The sequence below is a fragment of the Barbus barbus genome (genome assembly GCF_936440315.1).
Source record: "Barbus barbus genome assembly, chromosome: 43".
Taxonomy (NCBI): domain Eukaryota; kingdom Metazoa; phylum Chordata; class Actinopteri; order Cypriniformes; family Cyprinidae; genus Barbus; species Barbus barbus.
Genome location: NC_136721.1, coordinates 26,530,046 through 26,537,686, shown reverse-complemented (window position 1 = coordinate 26,537,686; position 7,641 = coordinate 26,530,046).

Below are 7,641 nucleotides of genomic sequence, written 5' to 3'. Positions count from 1 at the left end.
CTGTGAGCTGTAAGGTCTTATATAGACAGGTGTGTGGCTTTCCTAATCAAGTCCAGTCAGTATAAATCAAACACAGCTGGACTCAAATGAAGGTGTAGAACCATCTCAAGGATGATCCGAAGAAATGGACAGCACCTGAGTTAAATATATGAGCGTCACAGCAAAGGGTCTGAATACTTAAGACCATGTGATATTTCCGTTTTTCTTTTTTAATAAATCTGCAAAAATGTCAACAATTCTGTGTTTTTCTGTCAATATGGGGTGCTGTGTGTACATTAATGAGGGAAATGGCTGCAATATAACAAAGAGTGAAAAATTGAAGGGGGTCTGAATACTTTCCGTACCCACTGTATAAGGTAAGTGGGAGAATGTGTTTGACCATGTTTTGGCCATTTTTTGCTAAATGTACAGATGTGTAAATACATTTTTAAAATTCAAGTAACATCTACTGTATCAGTAAACTTCAAATAATAATTTAATAAAATAAATTTGGCATTTTAGGTGTGAACTAATGCTGGTAGTTTAAAAAAAGCAGTGGGATGCAAAAGTGAGCCTTATTTGTGCTCCGTGTCTTTACTACAGTCATTTGACTGTACAATCAAGAAAAATGGAGAAAATTATGATTCTTTGGCAGAAGTTGATTTGAACCATTTGACACAAAGTCGTGGCCTAATGGTTAGAGCGTCGGACTTGTAATCCGAAGGTTGTGGGTTCGAGTCTCCGGCCGGCAGGGATTGTAGGTGGGGGGAGTGAATGTCCAGCGCTCTCTCCACCCTCAATACCACGACTGAGGTGCCCTTGAGCAAGGCACCGAACCCCCAACTGCTCCCCGTGCGCCGCAGCATAAAATGGCTGCCCACTGCTCCGGGTGTGTGTTCACAGTGTGTGTGTGTGTGTGTTCACTGCTGTGTGTGTGTGTGTGTGTGTTCACTGCTGTGTGTGTGCACGTTGGATGGGTTAAATGCAGAGCACGAATTCCGAGTATGGGTCACCATACTTGGCTGAATGTCACTTCAAGACACAAAAGCAGTCATCAGTAGCACAGGTATATTTGTAGCAATAGCCAACTATACATTGTATGGGTCAAAATCAATTTTTCTGATATGCTAAAAATCATTAGGATATTATGTAAAGATCATGTTCCATGAAGATATTTTGTAGAATTTCCTAACGTAAATATCAAAACTTCATTTTAGTAATATGCATTGCTAAGAACTTAATTTGAACAACTTTAAAGGAGATTTTCTCAATATTTAGATTTTTCTGGACCCTCAGATTCCAGATTTTCAAATAGTTGCATCTCAGCCAAATATTGTCCTATCATAAACCATACATCAATGTATAACAAATTCCTAACTGCACAAGTTAAAAACACTGTTATAAATCTGAATTTTGGGAGGGGCCCGAAAACTAACCATTAACATGAATAAATAACTTATAATTCAATAGCTGAATATTGTGAACACAAAACACTAAAGCTTCATATTTAAAGTTTTTTTTCAACTCCATTCAAACTTTGTTTTGTAAGCTCATTTCACTTTTAGGCATGCTCTCTGTTTGTTTGTTTGTATGTTTGTTTGTTTAACATCTATTTAATGATCTATATCAAGCAACAGTGACAGATCTAAAGTCCATGCAAACACTGTCCCAATCTGTGACATTTTGACCCTCTCTCCAGATTTTGTGGCTAGTTATCTCAGGGATCTGGTTGTACCCATTTGGATCGGTTTATCTGATAGGCTGCATGAAGGGAAGTTTGCGTGGAGTGATGGAGTAAGTCCGGTCTTATACACAAACTGGGCCGATAAAGAGCCAAACAACGTTGTTGGGGAGGTGAGGAATTACTGTTGTGTTGTAGATAGATAGATATGTATTTTTTAAAGAGAAAGCTAGTTGACCTGCAGAGGAGCTGATGCTGATCTCTGATGTCTTTCTCTCAGGAACACTGCACTTCAATCTCCCATAATCACCTGGTCACGGGCCGCTGGAACGATGAGAACTGTGACCACGAGCGAGGATGGGTGTGCTCTATGAAGAAATGTACTGACATCTTCACTTGTGTCTTCATTCTAAATGTAGTTATATAAACGCTCTAGAAACAGAGAATCACATGATAAGAGTTAATGTTACCAGTTACCAGAATTGTTTGACCTTTCAAAAGATAACCCTTAACTTTGAGATAGCTTGAAGTTTAACTCACCTCTAACCCGTTTTCTGCAGCGAGCAGCATTCCGGTCCCGCCGCCCACCAGCACCCCATGTCCGTCCGGATACATCACCTGGTACAGCAGCTGCTATAAGCTGGTGTCCGAGCCCAAGAGCTGGGAGGAGGCTCAGCAGGCCTGTGTTAAGGAGGGAGGGAACCTGGCCAGTGTGGACATGAGCTATGACCAGGCCTTCATCTCCGCAGCTGTGCAGCAGGGCAAGACGGATGCCTGGATCGGACTCCACCGGCTGGTACTTCAGCTCCGCCGGAGTTTAATGAGCTCACTAGCGTTACGCAGAACTCAAGCCTTGCTCTTTTCCTGCAGGCTGGTAATGACACGTACACATGGTCCGATGGCTGGCCGGTGTTCTTCACGCACTGGGGCCCGGGGGAGCCGACCGATCACGAGGGAGAAGGGTGCGTCAGCATGCATGCGCCCTCGCTTTTCATCCAGGGCACCTGGAACGACACGGCCTGTGCCGCCGTCAAGCCCTACATCTGCAAAATCACTAAAGGTAAAGCTGACCAAGCCACAGACGCACATCAAGCGCTTCATATCAGTTACATTAAATTACATTTAAATATAGCATTTTAGCAGACGCTTTTATCCAAACCGATAGAAGCAATCAAAACCAACAAAAGTGCTATGACAAGTCTTGGTTAGCCTAACATGGTACATGTAGCAAGGTTTTTTTTGTTGTTGTTTTTGTTTTACACACATATATATATCGTGCTGTCAAACGATGAATCGCATCCAAAATAAAAGTTTTTGTTTACATAATATATGTGTGTGTACTGTGTATATTTATTATGTATATATAAAGACACACACATACAGCATATATTTTTTAAATATTTACATTATATATTTATAATCTTATAAATTATATCATATATAAATATATTCAATATATAAACGTAACATATTTTTCTTAAATATATACATGCGTGTGTGTGTCTATATATATGTACATAATAAATATACACAGTACACACACATATATTATGTAAACAAAAACTTTTATTTTGGATGCGATTAATCGTTTGACAGCTCGATATCTAGATAGATAGATAGATAGATAGATAGATAGATAGATAGATAGATAGATAGACACACACACACAAAGAAAACAAGTAGATAGAATTGAAAAATAATATAGAAAGCTAGTGTTCAGTTTTTTTAAAAATTAATTGAGAGTGCAAGTGATAGAGGGTTTTTTTTTTAAAGAAAACAAATAGATAAAATAGGATTAGAATAGAGAGTGCTAGAGTTGGAGGGTCAAATAAAGATGGAACAGATGTGTTTTTAGCTGATTCTTGAAGATGGCTAAGGACTGCTGGGATTGAGTTGGGCAGGAGTGATGATTTAATGTAAAAATCTGTGAAAGTGATTTTGTGTCTCTTTGGGATTAACAATAATGCGTCGTTCACTTGCAGAACGCAAGCTTCTAGAGGCACATAAGTCTGAAGTAATGAATTAAAGTAAAGGGGAGCAGAGCCAGTGGTGGTTTTGTAGGTAAACATTAATTATTTACAAACGCCTGTCTCCAATCTCTCTGCAGAAAAGCCTCCAACGACGCCGGCTCCTGGAGACGGGAAGTGTTTGTGGGGCTGGCGGCCGTACGGACGTTACTGCTACATCGTATACGATGAAAAAATGGGTTACTCGTGGCCAACGGCGAGACACATCTGCCAAGAGGTGAACGGAGGCGAATTAGCCTCGATTCACAGCCGGGCCGAGGTGGAGTTCATCAGGAACATCAACTACACCAAGTACCACAACATCTGGATCGGCCTCACCAGAGGCGGCTCATGTACGCAGCTCATCCCTCGCTCCCTCATCCTTCATGTGACCTCTGACCCCATGTGCTGATCTTGTGCCCATTCTGATTGTAGATGAATGGGCCTGGACGGATCAGACGTCTCTGGACTTCACAAACTGGGCCCCTGGAGAACCCAATGAAGCGTTTCACGATGGCGATGTGGGGAAAGAGAACTGAGTGGAGATGTATCACGACGGCACGTGGAACGATAACAAGTGTCTGCAGAAGAGAGGCTTCGTGTGTCGACACCGGCAGTGTACGTTCACCTCATTCACACCCCTTTATTCAGTCAGACTCTCACACCGTATTCGAGCAAAAATTCGAGTTTATCGAGTTGAACAGCGAAGACGCTCCGGATCTAAAGCCTTCATACAGACACAGCTCATACTCAAACACACAACACACACACAGTTCAGAGTCACGCGACAGAAAAACGCATCTGGATAGCTAATTCCATGCCCTGATTCTAATAACACTTTCTCTTGTGTTCAGATTATGTGACCGATAATAATGGGCCCATCATCCCGACTGACCCGTCACCGAGTGAGTTCATGAACTGAGTGGTTTTTCCTGACACACGCTATAAGATATTGATGTGTTGTTGATGTGTTGAAGCTGTTGTTTGTGACGCAGTGGACAGCGGTCTGATTGTCGGAGCTGTTATCGGAGCCATCGTCTGCGCGGCGCTGATCCTGGCCGCGATGTACTACGTCTTTTTGTGTGAAGGGCGTAAAACCAGGAGATATCAGCTTCTTCAAACACGAAACCAAGAATACTGATGTGGTAAGTTTTGTGATCGAAGACTTGACAATTTGACGTCTCATTTTACCCTGTGTCTAACCTGAATGAGAGAAAGTTGCTTAATGTGTGTTTGATGCAAGTAAAAAAAATGTCTGCATTTAAACTTTTTTTTACAATCTGTTAACAGCCTGCGTTCACCAACCCGAACTTCGCTGACGCATGATAATATCTGACACATGAACCGCGGGAGATTCATCTGTTTCTGTACAGGCACTAAAGCACTGAAATATGTCAGCACTGAAACTGAATCATACAACCATCAGCCTACAGGCAGTTTTTTTTTACTTTTTTGTATTCTTGTTCACATTTTGTAAATTGTTTTTAAATATGCACAAATGCATTGTTGTGTTAATGTTTATTGTCTGTACAGTTGTTTCTTGAAATGAATGTAAAATAAATATATTTACTAAACGGCATTAGAAATTTTTCAAAACTTTGACATTGTGTTAAAGCATGTCTTTTGATTGGCAGCTGGTGGAGGTGGGGTTAAATCACCCAAACCACAGCATCTTTAATAAAGATTTCCAAAAACACTGACGCAATCAAAATTCATAAGACTCTGAACATACATGAGTTCACATGACACTGAAATCATCACCTGCTGCCCAACATCTGTGCCAGAGTTTAACAATTTGAGTTGATTTTCACTCAATTAATCAAATTTATTCCTGCAACAGAGCCTTGTACAACGACCATATCAGAATCAGCTTTATTCGCCAAGTGTGCGCAAACACACAAGGAATCTGTTGTGGTTTTTAAGAAGCACTTGGTACATACATGCATACATATCTGACATGAGAACAGAAACATTTAAATAAGACAACAATAGTAGTAATGTGTAAGAGTCTGGAACAGAAGATTTATGCACAGATTTGTGCCTCATTTACTCTATATATACAGCGGTTTACAAAAATATGCATATATATTTACAAAGTCCTAGGGAGAGTCAATAATTAGAGATGGGGAATGAATTACAGAACACAGGTAATAATTCCAGTGTTAGTTGTTTAGGCTGGAGATGGCATGGGGGAAAAAAATGTTTTTATGCCTAGATGTTCTAGTGCACAGAGATCTGTAGCGTCTGCCTGAGGGGAGAAGCGTAAACAGTTCGTTTCCAGGGTGAGAGGGGTCTGTGATGATGTTACCTGCCCGTTTCTTCACTCTGGAGTACAAGTCCTGAAGGCTGGGCAGGTGGACACCAATGATCCTTTCTGCTGACCTAACAGTCCCGCTGTTAAATATGCTTCTTATATCTTGATTTGTTGGCTGACCCAAACCATACAGTTATGGAAGAGCACAGGACCGACTCAATAACAGCAGAGTAAAGCTGTCATGTGCGCCTTTGGCAGGTTTAACTTTTTCAGTTGACGAAGATAGTACAATCTCTGCTGAGCCTTTTTCACGATGGAGTCAATGTGAGTATCCTACTTCAGGTCCTGGGAGATGGTGGCGCCCAGGAATCTGAATGACTCCACTGCAGTCACAGTGCTGTTCATGATGGTGAGTGGGGGGAGAGCAGGGGTGTTTCTCCTGAAGTCCACTATCATCTCTACAGTTTTGAGCGTGTTGAGCTCCAGGTTGTTGTGACTGCACCAGAGAGCCAGCTGCTCAACCTCCTGTCTGTAAGCAGACTCGTCACCGTCCTGAATGAGGCCGATGACTTCAGAAGTTTGACAGAGGGATCTTTAGAGGTGCAGTCGTTCGTGTAGAGAGAGAAGAGCAGTGGGGAGAGAACGCAGCCCTGAGAAGCTGATGGTGCAGGTCTTGGATGTGAGTTTTCCCAGACTCACTAATTGCTGTCTGTCTGTCTGTCAGGAAGCTGGTGATCCACTGACAGACGGAGGTGGGGACGGAGAGCTGAGACAGTTTATTCTGAAGGGTGTCCGTGATGATGGTGTTGAAGGTGAAGCTGAAGTCCACAAACAGGATCTTTGCATAAGTCCCTAGTTTGCCCAGATGCTGCAGGATGAAGTGCAGTCCCATGTTGACTGCATCATCCACAGACCTGTTTGCTCAGTAAGCAAACTGCATGGGGTCCAGCAAGGGACACACAGTCCTGTGATTTTTTATTTCTTGGGTACAGGGATGATGGTGGAGTGTTTGAAGCAGGAGGGGACTTCACACAGCTCCAGTGATCTGTTGAAGATCAATGTGAAGATGGATGATAGCTGGACAGCACAGGCTTTGAGACAGGCTGGAGAGACACCGTCTGGGCCTTTGGCATTCCTTATCTTCTGTTTCCTGAAGACTTTAGTTACATCTTCACAGATCTTGATTACAGCCTGAGAAACAGTAGGGAAAAGGGAGGGGAGGGTGTTGATGGCTGTGTTGTGAGACAATCAGAGTGGGTGTGGGGTGTCAGACCAGGCTTTTGCATTTCAAATCTTCAATAAAACTTGTTCAAGTCTTCAGCCAGTTGTTGATTGGCCTCGGTTCTGGGGGGGAGGGGTCTTGTAACTGGTGATGGCTTTCAGGCCTTTCCACACTGATGTAGAGTAGTTACTTGAAAGCTGTTTTTTTTTTTAGCTTTTCAGAGTAGTTTTTCTTTGCCACTCTTATCTCTCTATTCATTGTGTATTTGGCCTGTTTGTACAATGCTTTGTTCCCACTCCTGTGTGCATCCTCTTTTGCCAAGCTAAGCTGTTTTGAGTTTTGTACTGAACCAAGGTTTGTCGTTGTTAAATAAGTCCTGGTTGTTACACACGTCCTCACAGAAACCAATGTAGGACGTCACGGCGTCGGTGAGCTCATTCAGATCAGTAGCTGCAGCCTTAAAAACACTCCAATCAGTAAGTTCGAAGCAGGCCTGTAA